The sequence below is a fragment of the Chlorocebus sabaeus genome, chromosome 8 (genome assembly GCF_047675955.1).
Source record: "Chlorocebus sabaeus isolate Y175 chromosome 8, mChlSab1.0.hap1, whole genome shotgun sequence".
NCBI classification, from domain to species: domain Eukaryota; kingdom Metazoa; phylum Chordata; class Mammalia; order Primates; family Cercopithecidae; genus Chlorocebus; species Chlorocebus sabaeus.
This window is the reverse complement of record NC_132911.1, coordinates 112,315,315-112,333,861: the sequence shown is the minus strand read 5'-3', so window position 1 is coordinate 112,333,861 and position 18,547 is coordinate 112,315,315. Positions and strand designations below refer to the sequence as shown.

Here is an 18,547-nt window from a genome sequence, read left to right as displayed (position 1 = left end):
TTTTATACAACAATATTTATTATTTGAACAAGCTCTAAAGAGTAGGTGTTTCACAGATAATGATATATGTACAAAAGATGAATTAAAACACATCCAAAGCCATGTGGTTTGGGGCTAATTCCTTGTTACGTAAATGTTTTTACTTAATATAAATATGGGTATGTTCTGTGAGCCAGGAAGTACAAAAGAGTACAAAATGTGGTCCCTGTCATTAGTAGCTTATTGTGAAGGTCCAAGAGATGTCAAGTAAAGGCAAGTGTGAGTCACTGCCACCCTCTGCCCTGTTCTTTGGTCAGGGCCTCCAGTGCTTTGTTCTACAGCTGCAATCTTAGGCCCGTCCTCCCACTGTGCTCTGAAGAACATAACTTTTCTGGAAGAAATTCCCTCCTTCAATGCTTCAGGCCAGTTAGGAGTCTCAAAATAAGTGGAGAGAATATCAAATACCTGATTGATGGCCACCATCCCTAAATGATAGTTATTTCCATGTTGGTGTCTGATCATGTATCCCTGGAATGACAGACAAGTAGGCTGTCTTGAAAGAGCATTCCTGGGCCTTTCAAAATGTCACCTTCTTCTGAATGCTTTCATCTACAAGTCCATCAAAGACACAAACTTTGTTTATATCAACGTCTTCAAGAGTGTATTCTGAGTTAGGAGTTGGAAACACAAGGGTTTCCAGAGGAAATAAACTAAAAGAAGTCTTCTTTTATGTCTAGTAAGTCGCTAGAAAATTCATCTTCACTCTTCACACAGGGCACTGTCTACCGTGAATCCAGTGAGGCAGATCCAAAATGGTCTATTAGATTTCGTTTGAACCATACAACCTTCATATCTGTCCAGCCAGTCTACTCAATTCCTTCTTTGACATGTGGTAGGTCATACTCAAATCGATACACAGCCTTTGTCCTGAGTGTTTGTCTTCCAAAAGAATCTCTTTGCTTAGAGATCTCAGAAAATATTTGCTGTGTTGGGGGCAGATTCCTGGATTTTCTACACAATTGGCTTTTCTTCTTTCTTTTTCTTATTTTCTTTTGCTCTTCGTTACTGCAACTATCTTTCCCCAGTGTCTCTGTTTTCCCTGGACATTTTTCTTATGATATCCAAAACACCAAATTGTTTGAGAATGAGCACCATCCTGCACTCTGGTGGTCAGGGTCTCTCCCTCCTGGCATTTGCATTCTGCATCAATCTGCAGAAACCGGAAACTTTCAGATATTTCAGGTATTCAGATATTTCAGATATTTCAGGTATTCAGATATTTCAGATATTTCAGGTGACTGTGCTCCAAGCACTCCCTTCTAATTCACAGTCCCTGTGCCTAGTCCATGGATCCCATCATGCACTTTGCTTTTTTCAATTGAAAACGTGTCTTCAATCTTTTTCCACGACAGAACACACACATCTACTTCCCTTTCTTTTAAAGGTTGCATGATATATAGTAAGATTACACTATAATTTACTTAATCAATATTTGTATATATTGATGGATACTTTTAATGTTTCCAGTTGTTTTAGTTTTCCAGTTGTTGCATTTTTCTTAGATTTGTTGTGAAATTGAAAGAGTTAATGTGAGTAAAAAATGTGTTTTTTCTCTCTAGCAGAAATCCAATTATAAAAATCTAACAAAAACAACTGTACATAAAAGTCAAGACCTAAATATGAAGAAGACTGAAATGTGGCATGATTTTAATTAGTTAGTACAGTGTCAGCAAATATATCGACTTTTGCGCTAGGATTTTTTTTTAGCAACACATGGCTGTAACATTGGATGTATAAAGAAGTCCTTGTAATCTCAGCATTCTAACTCACCAGTGAACAGTTCTGTGTGTAACAATGGGGAGAGGAAATGGGCGAACAGACTGATGCAATACATACACATATATCAAAAAATAACTCTCCTCCTTTTAACTTTACTTCTCATTACTGCTCTTTCTCCCTGTCAACGGGGGGTCCAAATATTCTCTAGGCACCACCAGGAAGATGACAATGTTTCACCATACACTGACAATGGTCCCAACCACACACACACATACACACACACACACACACACACACACCTCAAAGCTCCCTTCCATATATTCTGAGCTATAGCTGCCTCTACTCTACTCTGTCTCATCCTTCATCTTGCTCCCATCCTCTTTCCAATTTCCAGATATTTTTTAAAATCTAATTTTGTCTTCCAGCCTCCTATCTTTCCTAGGCATTCATTCCATCTTGTGTTTCTTTACTGTAATTTTCATAGAAAATTAGCCTAAACTGGAAACCACAAGGAAGATATTTTTAAAGAGATTAGTGATTGTTAATTACAGTTATAGCCTAAAGACTATATTAAGATGAAAGAGAGGAAAAACACAGGAAATTCTGAGAATAACTGATGAATCAGTTCCTAAAGAGGGCAATAAAGTTGGATTCAGTGTGTAAACAAAGTTCTTTAGCAAGGAAAAAAAGATTCATTCATTTCAAAATTCGTTACTGAAGTTCTACTATATTCCAGCAATGTCATAGCCACTGGAAAGTATAGTGGTACATTTTTTTAAATCCCATTTTTATGGATCTTGCATTCTAGTCAGAGGAGGCAAACAAAATGAATATACAGAATGTTAGATGGTAATAAGCACTATGGAGAAGATTAAGACATAAAAGGGAAATAGAAAACAGTGTAGAGTATCAAGCAATTTTATTTTATTTTTTAATTTTTAATATATTTTTTAAAATTTATTTATTATTATTATACTTTAAGTTGTAGGGTACATGTGCATAACGTGCAGGTTTGTTACATATGTATACTTGTGCCATGTTGGTGTGCTGCACCCATCAACTCATCATTTACATCAGGTATAACTCCCAATGCAATCCCTCCCCCCTCCCCCCTCCCCATGATAGGCCCCGGTGTGTGATGTTCCCCTTCCCGAGTCCAAGTGATCTCATTGTTCAGTTCCCACCTATGAGTGAGAACATGCGGTGTTTGGTTTTCTGTTCTTGTGATAATTTGCTGAGAATGATGGTTTCCAGCTGCATCCATGTCCCTACAAAGGACACAAACTCATCCTTTTTTATGGCTGCATAGTATTCCATGGTGTATATGTGCCACATTTTCTTAATCCAATCTGTCACTGATGGAAAGTAATTAGAATGCCTCAATGAGGACAGGCGTGGTGGCTCACACCTGTAATCCCAACACTTTGGGTGACCAAGGTGGGTGGATCACCTGAGGTCAGGAGTTTGAGACCAGCCTGCCTAATATGGTGAAACCCCATCTCTACTAAAAATACAAAAGTTAGTTGGGTGTGGTGGCAGGTGCCTATAATCCCAGCTGCTTGGGAGGCTGAGGCAGGAGAATTGCTTGAACCCGGGAGGCGGAGGTTGCAGTGAGCTGAGATCATGCCATTGCACTCCAGCCTGAGGGACAAGAGCGAGACTTCATCTAAAAAATAATAAAAATAAAAATAAAAATAAAAAAGAATGCCTCAATGAGAAGAAAACATTCAAGCAACAATCCAAAGTAAGTAAAGGGAAAGCCAGGCAAATATCATGGAGAAGACCATTCCAGGCAAAGGGAACAACAAATGCAAAGGCCCACGGCCGAACAAGGCCACCATAGTCAAGGGACAACAAGGAGATGAACAAGTGAGGAGAATAGTGGGCCATGAGGTCAAAGAGGCAATGGTGAACCCAATGGTATGGAGCTTTAAAGGCCATTGCAAATACTTTGGCTTTTGCTTGGCATGAAATGAGAACACACAGATAGTTTGGGGCAGAAAATATAATCTGATTTACATTTTTAGCAGAATAACTCCAGATACTATGTTGAGAATAGATTGCAGGTGCACAATGTTGTGGGAGAAAGAGGATAAATTAGGAGGTTATTGATATAGTCCAAACAAGAAATGATAATGACTTGGCTGGCAAGGATAACTCCAAAGTGTGTAGCCTAAAGAGCTGCAAGGATGCGAGTTGCCATTACTTGGCATGGGGAAGATGATGGGACAACTTCAATCAGTGAAGTTTGAAAAGTGTATTGGATACCCAGTAGAGATGTTTAATAGGTAATAAGAAATATGAGTGTAGTTCAAGAGTTTGGGTTAGGCTGGAGATACAAAAAGCACGTAGCTGATAAATATTGACTCATTTTCCCTTATACAGAAAAGAAGGATGGATACTACCACGGGAAGTTTTATAATGTAGGGAAGAGAAATTGTTAATATCTGATGGCCTCTATTTTGTCTATGAAAACTGAGGCAAAGTAATCTACTAAAAGAGAAAAGGTTGAGGCTGTTAACCCACATTTAGTGAAAAAAATTGCCAAGCAACACTGAGGGCTCCACTGGACTTGAAAACCCTAAGTTTGCAGTAGTTTTAGTTGGTAGTTATACAGTCTTACTTCTGCACTTTTCAGTAGCCTATATGTTCAAACAGGGAGGAGAGTTCTTGAATTCAGTCTTGAGGATTTATTGCAGTAATGTGGAAAAAGAAAAGAGTAGCAGAAAATTAATAATTCTGGCGAGGGTATCATAGAGTTGATGACCATAGAACCCAAACTAAGTGAGAAACATGCATAATAAGGATAGTTAAAAAATAGGAGGATGAAGAAAAGTTGGCTCATGGGCATACAAATACAGTTAGAGGGAAGAAATAGATTCTAATATTTGATAATACAATAATGAACAATAATAATAAATTATCATTAACTATAATTATAATTACTACATATTTCAATATATATCATATATAAGACATACATAAGGTATACTACATATTTCAATATATATCTTTTATATGATATATATATACCTTATTTATATATAATATATAAGTATATTATATATATTTCAAAATAGCTAGAAGAATTTTAATATTCTTAACACAAAAGATAAATATTTGAGGTGATGGATATTCCAATTACCCTGACTTGATTATTATACATTGTATATATGTATAAAAATATCACAAGCACCCCAAAATATGCACAACCATGATGTATCAATAAAAATACAAGACAATAGATAAGAAATTGATGTAGTATACTAGTATAACTCAAATGAGCTAGACATCACGTAACAGAAGTTATGTTTACAGTACCAATAGCTTCATTCACACTAACAAGAACACCACTGAACGCACGATATATAGGACATTCAAAGAAGAAAAAAAGTTTGTAGTAAAATCGATACTTTTCATAGTTGTGACATTTAGTTCACTGCTCAAACTATCTTTGCTTTTTCATTCCAAACTGATTTAATCTGATTCAAGCCCAAATCCCATATGCTTCTTTGTAACCTTCTCTGGAATTTTTCAACAGACGTAGGCATAATAATATAATTGCGATTGTTCAAGTCCCTTAACAAAGGACAGAATGTCCTCTTGTAGCATTCCAAAGAGATGAGTTTGTCTAAGCTGAGTGGAGTGCAAGAGACACAATGGTCACAGACATAGAGGCTCTAGGCTTACGTTGACTTGTTTTAATTAAATAATTATCAATATGGAAGCTTTTTTGAAAGAGTCTACCAAACATCAAAATTTTTGAAAGATAAATCTAGAGACTAATGAGTGTCTTTTCCATTATGCTTCCAAAAATACCAGAGTGTTAAACAGGTTTATAACAGGTGGATAATGAGACGGAATTCTCAAATTACATTCACAGAATTCACAGCCTGGCAGTAAGAGAAATCATATCTGGCTAGTTTAAGGATAAAGAGGACTGTATTGGAAGGATACTGAAAACAACTAGAAATCCAAAGATGAGGTGAACAACCAAGCTTGGGAAGAATAGGAACCAGGGCTAATTGTAGACTGAGAGGTAGGAGCCGATGGGACTTAGCTTTAGAGAGCTGTTAACATAATTCAGCTTCCGCCCCCTTTAGGCTCTACATCTCTTTGTTCAAAACTCCAAACTCTTGGTAGAGTGAAAAAAAAAAATGGTCACCTAAATCAGATGCTCAACTCTGCATGAATGGGCAGGATGAGAACAGGAAGGTGGGGAATGGTAATGAAGTTTAGAAATGGAGATTCTGAGAGATCATTCCTTTGTGCAGTAGACAGTGTCCAGAAAAGATAAACTATTGGATCAAACAGCCACAGGAGGTTTCTACTACAGGGAAAGACTGGCGATAAGACAAGGAACTTCAAAGGTAAAGAATAAGAAAGAAAAAGAAAAAAGATTGAAGAAAAGACATAGCCAAGGAATCTAAGTATCAGAGAAGAAAATGATATGGAAACAGAGGTGGGAAGGATGTGCCAGAGAGATCAGTCAGTGTGAAGAGTCCTGAAGTAGAGGAGAGCATGTCGTGTTCACCATGCTGGTAGAAGTCAGTATAGCCAGAGCACAGGGAAGCAATATGGAGAAGGAAATTTAGATGGTGAGAAGCCTTAGAGACAATGTTAGGATTTTGAACTTGATTCTACAGGCAATGGGGAGCTGTAAAAGCATGGCTGACAGAATCAGATATGCCTTTTAAAAAGACCACCCTGGCTGCAGCCGATTTAGCCACAGTCACCTGTAGGCCACCTGATACAGGAAGATGGAGGATATAAGGATTAGACAGTGCAGGGTTAGATGTCTGGTGCTACTGGCTGCTTGTGTGGTGTCAAGTATTATGTTGGTGCAAAAGTAATTGCAGTTTTCGCCATCAAAAGTAATGGCAAAACTGCAATTATTTTTGCACCAACCCAATAAGATACTTAACCTTTGAAATCTCAATTTTGGCATTTGTAAAGTAAAAATAACAAAATCTACCTTGCAGAGTTGTTGTCACTATTACTAAACATAAGCATAAGTTTTCCAGAGCATCACAAACAATAAATAAGAGTTACTTCTCATATTACTATCTTTCCGACTTCTTATTTGCCATCTAGTTTTCCCTCATCTCTTTTCAATTCTGCTGGCATTCGTTGAATACTTACTGAATGTCATGTAAAGCTGAGTGCTTTATAAGCATTTTCGCATCTGAGTCTCAAAGCAATTCTCTAAGCTAAGTACTATTATTATCCCATTTTTGAAGATGCAGATACTGAAGTTTAGAGACTTAAGCAACATACTCAAAATGAGACTTCTAGGAACAGAATTGCTCTTTGAAAGCAGAAACAAGTTCCAATTTCTACTGCAGGGTCTAGTTCATTACTATTCAGACAATAGACAACCAGGTTGTATTGGATGAAAGAATGGATGAAATCCTCATTTGGAATCTCAGAAGATGTAAAGAACCCACGTAAAAGTCTATAGGAGAGTTAGAAAATGACTATTTCTAAGTAGCTTAATATAAGTACTCTTTTGCTTTATTTTTTATTTTGAACTTATAGATCAGTGTATTGTTCAGCAGTTCCTGTGTAAGAAATCACCCTGAAATGTAGTAACTTAAAACAACTGTTTGTTATAGTTTGTATTTCCTGAGGGTTCTAAATAAAGATCAGAAGTCTAGCTGGACTAAAATTAAGATATCCACAGGCCTGTGTTCCTTCTCGTGGCTTTAGCGAGGAATCTGTTTCCTTGCCTTCTTTAGATTCTAGAGGCCACCTACGTTCTTTATCTCATGACTCCTCCCTCCATCTTGAAAGCCAGACATATACCATTTTCAAATCTCTCTGTGGTATCTACCCTGGCTTCCGTTACCCCATCTTCTCTGACTCTGAGTCTCCTGTCTCCCTTGTGATTATAATAAACTCACCAAGATGATCCAGGATAATCCTCCCATCTTAAAATGCTTAGTCTCATCTTCAAAGTCCCCTTTGCCATGTAAAATAACATATTCACAGGTCCTGAGGATTAGGATACAGACATCTTTGCAGGGTAGTGAAGCTAATTTTGCCTTGCACAGACAGCTTCTCTTACCTACCTGGCAGTTGGCAGATTGTCAGCCCAGATGCCTCAGTTTTCCTCCACATGATCTCTCTTTCCCCCTACAGGCTTGTTCATGCTCATAAAACGTGGTCGTGTCAGGCCTTTAGCTCAGCAAGAGGCCAGGCTCCAAAGCACAAGCAGTTTTCACATTTGCTTATGTCCTTTTGACTAAAACAAGTCACATGGCCACCCCAGACTCAAGAGGTAGAAATATATACTCCACCTCTTTATGGGAGGAGTTGTGACATCACATTGTAAGAACCTGGATGCAACAAATGGGAAGAATCTGTGGCTACTTTTACAATTTACCAAAATTAACATAATATGTGAGTGAGAACTTCTAAGACCGTCCCTCTTTGATTGCAATAATTGAGGTTTTGCACGGCTATTTCCTTTGCCTAGAATGCTCAAAATGCATTATCTTTTCCTGGCCAAATTATTTACCCCTTTCTTATTATAGCTTCGGTATGAACACCTTCAGGAAAATTCTTCTAACCCCAAACCCCATATTGTTCCTGGTGCTTTATCTTAGTACTGTCATTATACTAAGTACTCCCTCCTAATATAGCACTTAACACTCTATATTGAAATCACCTGTTTATCTTCTTGCCTTTCAACCTAGACGATAAGCTTCTTGTGGACAAGAAAATGGGTCTTAGTTTTTCACACCTTCTCTGTGACTTAGCAATGTATCCTGTATATAGTAGGTTAAAAAGGTTTTATTGAATACGTGTATTAACACATATTCTATAAACTCTGATTATAGAGTTTCATCTAACCTTTTATCCCTCAATTGCTACTAATTTTTTTTTAAATAGATTTCTTTACTTAGTGAATCTTTAATCCCATAGGTTTTTTCCTACTTTGGAACCTAGCCTTTCATTGATCAGCTAAATAAGAAAGGAAGGAATTTCTAGTACTAACCATCAGTCACAGAATAAAAAGCTTTCTATGTTTTCCTTAGAGTAAAAAGCTGAATTGTGATTTTGGTACCTTGATAATACAAATTGGTTGTGTGACATTTAGTAAATCCACAAATTGCTGCCAAGGATGTTGATTTGCCAAACTAGACATCTCTAAGGCTGTCTTCAGCTGGGTGGCCAGTCAAAATTAGGAGCTCAGGGATAACTTGACTGATATTTCTTCAAACTAAAACCAAAATAAAAGTTGAGGTATTTTGGGATGTTTCCAGGAAGGTCTTAAGAGGCTGCCTGATTGCTGTTAATACATAAGGCAGAAGGCAAAGATTTCCAAAATTACATGACTCAAGGGCTAAGACTCCAGAACTGCAGACACAACATGAGTAAGCAGACCACTCCAAATTGCCAGTGGAATTAAGGAATTAAAAAGGAGATGGTGAGTTATAAGAAACAGAGCTTGTTTGGGGAATGGATACTCTGTGTGCCTGTAACCAAGAAAGCCAGCTATAATACAAGCTAAAATGAAATATACAGATGTTTAGTATAACGAAATAACCAAGGAGGAACCCACCCCTGTGTTATTCTCCTATGTAATATGTCATGTTCTACAGACCACGCTTGGAAGATGGATGGTTGCCCTGCACATTTTTTAGCTCAGGTAATGATATTTTTATAACCTGAGTTATGAAGGACAAAAATATATAAAGACAGCATTGAAGTCCAAAGACAATCAAGTTAGCTGATGTTTAAATATTTTGAGAGTGTTTCTATGCCAATGTTAAAACTGTCACTGTTAATGCACTGAATATATTGCAGGATCTCAGTTCATCAAACCTTAAAACAGATCACAGTTTAACAACAATAACAACAAATTCTAGGCTTTTTGAGAAAAGTTCTGAATTCCAAGTCTGCAAGGAGAATATACAATAAAAGGCACATTCTTATCTATTTGGAACTTATTCATGAGCTCACCCATGTAAATTGGCTACAGCCTATACATTGCCATTAATTTTGAAGTCTTGCATTTAAAACCTCAAAGATATAATTCATTTAATCTTGGTGACAACACTGAGAGGTGGGCATTATTATTATTACACTCGTTTTTCAAATGCAAACTTGGCACAAAACATTTAGCTAATTGTCTAAGGTTACAAAATTATCGTATAACATACTTGAATCTAAGCAGGTGATTCCTAAACCTATATGCTCAACCCAAGCACTACACTGCCTCTCTTAAAATATACCGTGTCACTTGTCCTAAAATGTATATTTAGCATGGATGCACATGGAGAATTTGGAAACATCCTAATACAGTCATTTCGATTTAACAAATATTTCTTGAGCCCATGTTAAGTATGAAGTTCTTTATTAGACTTTCCCCCCCAAGAAAAAACTTCATGAAAAATATATATCAAGTGACAGTTTACTGGTTTTATAATTTCTCTTAAACTAATTTTACAATTGTCTTATGAACTAATAGAGACAAGTATAAATCTGAGCCCACAAATTTAGAAATGTTGGAAATAATACTTATTCATTACAATTCAACCCATTTAAATCATTGCCGCAGCTTCCCTGTGTTCACCTAACAAGAAACCCTTTCTGCTGTGTTGCTCTTCTCCTCCAGCATTGTCAGGGACTCAGTCTTACGTCATACCAGATTCTTGGGGATGGGGATAAATTAGTCCCTTTGTTGTCTCTTAGAATCTCTGAATGTCCATTTCCACAACTTGTGTGGCTCCTGTAAGTCTGATTCCTCTCTTGTGTCTGTGCTCCACATTTTGGGTAAGGGAATCACAGGCAAGGCTGGAAGCCCTCAGACCCAGGACCATTTTCCTTTGATGCCCCATTTTTGCCATGTTTCTTGGATATGATCTTGTCATGTCTCTAATATATGATCATGAAATGGGGCAAGCTTCTCTTCTGATCACAGATTTCTGATCACTGACCCCAGATTTCTCTAGCACAGCCGAAATTTCTTCTTTCTGCTGGATCTCAATACCAATACATGCAATTGGTATATTTCATGATGCTGAGGTTTGGGGTGTGACTGATCCCATCACCCAGGTACTGAGCATAGTATCCAAAAGTTACTTTTTCAGCACTTGCCCCACTCCTTCCTTCCCATATTGTGGAGTCTCCACTGTCAATGTTGCCCATCTTTGTGTCCATGTGTACCCAATGCTTAGCTCCCACTTATAACTGAGAACATTTAGTATTTGGTTTTCTGTTCCTATACTAATTTGATTAGGATAATGACCTCCAGCTGAATCTATATTGCTGCAAAGGTCATGATTTCATTCATTTTTATGGCTGTGTAGTATTCCATGGTGTATATGCACCACATTTTTTTATCCAGTCCACCATTGATGGGTACCTAGCTTGATTCCAAGTATTTGCTATTGTGAATAGTGCTCTGATGAATAAATGAGTGCATGTGTCTCTTTGGTAGAATGGTTTATTTTCCTTTGGATATATACCCAATAATCAGATTGTTGGGTCGAATGGTAGTCCTGTTTTAAATTCTTTGAGAAATATCCAAACTGCTTTCCACAATGGCTGAACTAGTTTACACTCTCACCAATAATGTATAAGCATTCCCTTTTTCTGCAGCCTCATCAGCATCTATTATTTTTTGACTATTTAATAGTAGCCATTCTGACTGGTATGAGGTTATACCTCATGGTGGTTTTGATTTATATTTCTCTAATGATTAGTGATTTACAGCACTTTTTTCATATTTGTTGGCCACTTGTATGTCTTTTTTTGAAAAGTGTCTGTTCACGTTCTCTACCCACTTTTTAATGGGGTTGTTTTTTGTTTGTTGATTTGTTTAAGTTCCTTATAAAGTCCAGATACTTGACCTTTGTCAGATGCATAGTTTGCAAATGTTTTCTCTCATTCTGCAGTGTATCTGTTTGCTTTGTTGACAGTTTCTTTTGCTGTGCAGAAGCTCTTTTGTTTAATTAGTTCCCATGTGTCAATTTTTGGTTTTGGTGGAATTGCTTTTGAGGTCTTAGCCATCAATTCTGTGCCAAGACCAATGTCCAGAATGGATTTTTCTTCTAAGAATTTATAGTTTGAAGTCTTACATTTAAATATTTGAATATTTAAACTATCTTGAGTTAATTTTTGTGTACGGTGAAAAGTAGAAGTCTTATTTCATTCCTCTGCATATGGCTGACCAGTTATCCTAACAGCATTTATTGAACAGAGAATGATTTTCCCATTGCTTGTTTTTGTCGACCTTTTCAAAGATGGACGAGGCTGTAGGTTTGCAGTTTTACTTCTGGCTTCTCTATTCTGTTCCATTAGTTTATGTGTCTGTTTTTGTACCAGTATGGTACTGTTTTGGTTACTGTAGTCTTATGTTACAGTTTAAAGTCAGAAAATGTGATGCCTTCGGCTTTGTTCTGTTTGCTTGAGATTGCTTTGTCTATTTGGGCTCTTTTTTGGTTCTATCTGAATTTTAGAATAGTTTTTTCTTATTCTGTGAAAAATGACATTGGTAGTTTGATAGGAATAGCACTGAATCTGTAGATTGCTTTGGGCAATATGGCCATTTTAACAACATTGATTCTTCTAATCCATGAGCATGGAATATTTTTCCAGTTGTTTGTGTCATCTCTGATTTCTTTCAGGAGTGGTTTGTAGTTCTCCTTGCAGAGATCTTTCAACTCATTGGTTGGAGGTATTCCTAGGTTTGTTTTTTTCTTTTGTCTGTTGTGAATGGGATATGCATTCTTGCTTTGGTTTTCTTTCTTTTAGAGATGTGGTCTTGCCATGTTGCTGGTCTCCAACTCTTGGCCTCAAGCGATTCTTCCACCTCAGCCTCCCAAAGTGCTGGAATTACAGGCATGAGTCACGCAACTGCCTCATAAACTCTTTTAAATGGAATGTAGATGTTTACAAAAGGCCCCTTAGTTTAAAAAGCTTCTGCTTTACACTTTCCAAAAACATATGTGGCAAAAAAATGGCTACAGATCAACTCTCTCCTTGAAAACCAGGAAGCAATAAATATATCTATACAAATTAGTATTTCAATGAATTACCCCGGCCTCAATTATAATTGAAATACTGAGATTGAAGAGTTTAGCTCAGCCTAACACTCCTTTAGTCTAAGTCAATGGTTCTCAAAGTGTTATCCTTGGACCAGTGGCATCAGCATCACCTGAGAACTTCAAATACAACTTCTTGGGACATATCCCAGATGCACTGAATCAGAAGTTCTTGGGTTGGGTCCAGCAAACTGTGTTTTTAAAAAGCTTTCCAAATGATTTTGATGCCCACCAAGTTTGAAGACCACTGAGTTAGGCAATGTATTTCTCTAGCATGGACTGTATACTCTTGAAATCAGCTATTTATTTGTCTCCTCCGTTAGACTGCAAATTTCATAAAAGTAGGAACCATGCCAGTCTTTTACATTGTTATATTCCCATTGCTTAATATTGACGGTAGGGGTAAGGGGCATATAGTGAGTGATCATAAATGTTTGTTGAGTACACCAATAAATGAATGAGTTAAGAGATATTTTATTTGTCTATGGGATTATCATTCTAGTTTTACCAGATTATCATTCAGAGTGCAGTCATGAACTTGGAACAATTCCTACAATCAATTTAATAACTTTTGATGATATAATAGGCCTTTGAGCCTACTTTTCTTAGAAGAACTGAAAACAGATGTGGCTTGCAATATTCCTGAGTATGGTTGTTTAACTAAATTCTCGAGTTCATTCATTCACTAAATATTTATTGAATAGCTACCTATTTTTAGGTCTTCTGCTAGTAGTTTTGGGAGCTAGATTGATAAGTAAAGTGTATTTGTGGCTCTCAAAAGAGTATTCATCTCAGTAGTTAATTAATTCTAAATCTATTACACAAATTTGTTGAGCACTATGCATTATTGGAGAATGAACCGATAAAGCCATATGTGTCTTCTGAATAAAGTTGAAAGTGTGCAAACAATTGCAGTTTACCAGCCTTGTCAATTGTTTTCTAGGACCATTCAAGCTATTACAGATGGATGGGCAATGTATCACACAAATAATTGAACACATATATTTTTTTTTTTTTTTTTTTTTTTTTGGTGATGGAGTCTGGCTCTGTGGCCCCGGCCGGAGTGCAGTGACGTGGTCTCAGCTGACTGCAACCTCCACCTCCCAAGTTCAAGCGCTTCTCCTGTCTCAGCCTCCTGAGTAGCTGGGATTACAGGCATGCACCACCATGCCCAGTTAATTTTTTGTATTTTTGTAGAGACAGGGTTTCACCGTGTTGCCCAGGCTGGTCTCAAACTCCTGAGCTAAGACAATCCACCTGCCTTGGCCTCCCAAAGTGCTAGGATTACAGGCATGAATCCAGCCTGAACACGTGTATTTTCTTAAATCTGTTTTTGCATTTCTAACTACTTACAGATCATATTCATTTGAATGATACATGGATCCTTCAGCTAATGATGATTACTAATCATTGTATTTACTAACACTTACTGATCCTTCACTGTGCCAGGCAGTGTCAAATACAAAGTTGTGTAAAAGGTTTAGAATTAATTAACTACTGAGATTAATACGCTTTTGAGAGTCACAAATGCACTTTACTTATCAATCTGGTGCCCAAAACCACTACCAGAAGACCTAAAAATAGGTAGCCCTTCAATAAATATTTAGTGAAGCTAAGAGATCACATGAAAAATAAAGATGGAATAAGGTTTATGAAGCCCCTTAATGATGAGCTCTTTTCCAACTTAAGATGAAGGAGAGGGCTTCCGTGACAGCTAGCAAGGAAGATTATTGGCCTGGGCTATAGATTAATAGATTTAGTTGTTACTTGGCTTTCTAATTAACTATCCAGACCAATGTGGCCTGAGAACCTACCTGTCCCACAAGTATGCTTGCTGTAGTCCAAAGGTCTTGGGATGAGATACACTTCTTTTGAAGAGTGCAACAGAAGACAGTCCCATGCAGAATTATGGGCAAAGCTATATTGTGGGTGAGTTAACATGGTGGGAGCCTTTATAGTGGCAACCTCAAGAGTATAGTAGCACATGGACTGCATAGCAGGAGAGAGGAATGCACACAGTGCAAAATGAGAAGCAGCATTGTCACAGTGCTAACAGGACAGGATTTGGGCAGTGGCAGTGGCATGCTGTCCCTGAAAGTGATCATTAAACATACACGCTTACAGGAAAAATGAGAATGAACTCTGTCAGTAGGGCATGTATTTTGTATTTTTTGTTATTTTTCTTTGTATTTTTCCTAAAAGATTTCTGTAATGAATGTGTATTGTGATTACAACCAGAAAACACAATATGCTGGTTTTGAATAGCACTCAGATTTCCAGGCAATCAATCTACCTGCCAACTTCGAAAGGACAAATAGCTACTTACCTTCTCTATTATTCTGTAAGCTGATATTCTAAAATCATTCTGACTTAAAGCAGAGAACTAAGAAAATAAAAAAGCAGCCCAAACGATAGCATCATGATCCCACAAAGTGACCAGGCTTTGATTGTTTTCTAATTTGGAAGGAAAAAGTCATGAAGTAACAACTGGGCACAGAGAAAATGTTGAAAGCAAAAGCTATTTTCTATATCACTTTATATCATCTGAAAAGTGATTTATATATGGCTCAAGTGATGACATCATTCTTGAATAAGTATGGGCTAAGAGTTGCTAATAGCATCCCTGGAAGCCAATCAAAGCTTGTTGTTTTGGAAATAATTATTAATCTCACTGTTTACATAAGTGTTTCTTGGCCCTAATGCTAACTGATGAAAGTCAGGGGTCATTATCCCCAGATACAAACTAGGCCAAAATGACAATATTTTTCTGAACCAATGTATAGTTGTGACAGACTAACTAAACATAGGTTGACTATGTAAAATATATTACTGTGGTTTTTTTTCCAAACAAAAAATGTGCTAATCTCATATATTTAATGCCCTAAGCCTGAAATAAGTAAACATCCAAGATTCTTCCACAGATTAATTTTGAGAAAAAGAAATGAAGAGAATAACTATAGATTGAAAAAGGCTGATACAGAAGATTTTAAAAGTATAATCAAATAAATATAGTGACTAGAGACATGCATTTAAATGATGAAGCTAAAATAAAAATTTAAGAAGTCATTACTATAGGCCAGGCACAGTGGCTCATGCCTGTAATTCCAGTACTTTGGGAAGCCGAGGCGGGCAGGTCCCTTGAGGTCAGGAGTTCAAGACCAGCCTGGCCAACATGGTGAAACACTGTCTCTACGAAAAACACAAAAATTTGCCTGTAATCCCAGCTACTCAGGAGGCTGAGGCAGAAGAATCACTTGAACTCTGGAGGTGGAGGTTAGAGACAGCCGAGATCACACCACTGCACTCCAGCCTGGGCAACAGAGCAAGACTCCAGACTCCATCTCACACACACACACAAAAATTAGTGATTACTATAAAAGAGTAAAAGAAGAGCAGTTACTTTTGAGAGTATGGAGGGGGTTACAACTGAGACAGGGGACATAGGGGAAGTATCTAGGCTAACTGACAAAGTACTACTTCTTTCCCTGAGTGGTGATGTCAAAGGTGTTTGCCTGATAATAATTTATTAAGCCTTAAAAGTTAAATTAAAATTATTTTAAATTAGTGCATACATACCCACAAAAAATCCACATGTGTTTGGTAAAAGCCAATACATTAAAAATTCTAAGAGTGGTTCTCCGCTGGAGACAATATCTCTCTCCCTTCCCTATTCCCCATGGAGGAAAGTTCGGAAATTTCTTGTAATACATAGGGACCAAAATGAGTCATCGAAAGTACTGTGGGTGCATTTTTCATTGTCATTATGACTGGAGGGGCATTAGTAACATTTTACAGGGTCAGATTTGTAAACATCCTATATAGCATAAGAAAAGCTCTATATGATAGGAAAATTATCCCACCCAAAAGGTGAAGTGTCACCCATGTGAAATTAACTAATCAATTATGATCACCTAAAGTCCATGATGCCACATTTATTTATTTCATTATACTCATTTCTGCCCTTTCAGAAGGGAAACATCATGTGTACACATGCATATGAACACACATACATATACATGCATATATATAATATGTGTGTGTGTGTGTCTGTGTGTGTGTGTCTGTGTGTGTGTATAAAGAACTAGTCTATCAATTTCTAGGTTGACCAATTCATTTCACAGTTTACCAAATTGTAGTTGATTGCATGTGGTTAAGCTCATGAGCTTTAGAGTCAAACAGCCTGGAAACAAAACCTTGAGCAAGATACATAATCCTTCTAAAATTTAGTTTACTCATATATAAACTGAAAATAATAGTATTAGCTACATGTACCACGTAGCTATTGCTAAGTAACCAACTACCTTAGAACTTAGAGTTTAAACCCAAAACCATTTATTATTCCTTACAATCTGGGCTGGGCTGGGCTGGGCTTGGCTGGTCTCAGTCAGGGCTCACTCAGGCTTCTGTGATTACCCAGAAGAGAAGCTGGGGCTTGATAGTTTAGGATGACCTTGCTTGGGATATCTTGGCTCCTTTCCACATATGTCTCATGTCTCTCCAGGAGGCTGATGGCCTGTTTGCTGGTGGTGGCAGAGATCCCAGTGACAGAAGGGAAATGTGCAAGCACTTTTTCAAGTCTCCGCTTGCATTCAGTTTGCTATTGTTCCACTCGCCACGCAAGTCGCATGGTCATGCCTCAGCCAATGTTAAAAGAAATTACTAAAAGGTGTGGATGCAAGAGTGTGTGAAAAAATGCGATGATTAACACAATCAGCCCACCACACTGCATCACAGAGCTGTGTGAAAATTACACATGCCAATAAGTGTAAAATACATAGTACAGTGCCTAGCACACAGTAAGTGCTCAATAATTGTTAGTAATTATCAGGAGTAAGAGGCTACACATAATATTTCAAGCTTTCTACCTACTGTAGCTGAATATGTTATGGAATTATAGCTGTGTCTGAATTCAAGACTACTTATCTCCAGATAAACTTTTTTTTTTTTTTTTTTTTTTTTTTTTTTTAATGCTAGAGACTTTGGAAATTTCACCAAGTTACTGAAAATTTGTTACTTAGATCTGGGTTGACTTAGTTTGAATCTATTGAAAAACTGCAAAACCCGGGGCCTGTCATGGGGTGGCGGGATGGGGGAGGGATAGCATTAGGAGATATACCTAACGTAAACAACGAGTTAGTGTGTGCAGCATACCAACATGGCACATGTATACATATGTAACAAACTGCACGTTGTGCACATGTACCCTAGAACTTAAAGTATAATTTAAAAAAGAGAGAGAAAAAAGAAAAGCTGCAAAACAAGTAATAAAAACAACATGAAGATTATGAGAATATGTTCCTAGAATCTTATTAACAACAAAATAGAGTGTTAGTAAAAATTGAAATAACAAAAGAACACTTTTTAAGCATGAAGCTTATTTCTCTACAAAAAAGTTGAATAGACAACCTTAAAAACTTTGAACTTGAACCCCTACAGCTGGAAAAGTATGTGCACATTTCTAAGCAGGGTTCTTCACAGGATTACAAAAGCAAATTCTCAATTTTAATTAATATTGTGAAATAATATTATATTACTGGACTTTGAATTTAGCTTGGAAAAGCTTTAGGCAAACAAAAATTTTCACTGACCCTTTAGAATCTGCCCTGGCCCTTCCCACAGTTCTACTTTCACACCCAAGTATGAAATGTGAAGACATGCACGTAGAAGTGCAGTTAGCATTTGGCTGTGTTAGCTGAATGTGTCTGCAAAGAGAGCTTGGTAATGCCAGGAAAGTA

At 37.2% G+C, this 18,547-nt stretch overlaps 1 pseudogene; it reads right to left on the bottom strand.

Annotated features, from left to right (window-relative positions):
• Nucleotides 1-219: 219 nt before the first annotated feature.
• Nucleotides 220-10,586, bottom strand: LOC103237715 (tRNA methyltransferase 10 homolog B-like; annotated as a pseudogene).
• Nucleotides 10,587-18,547: the final 7,961 nt, after the last annotated feature.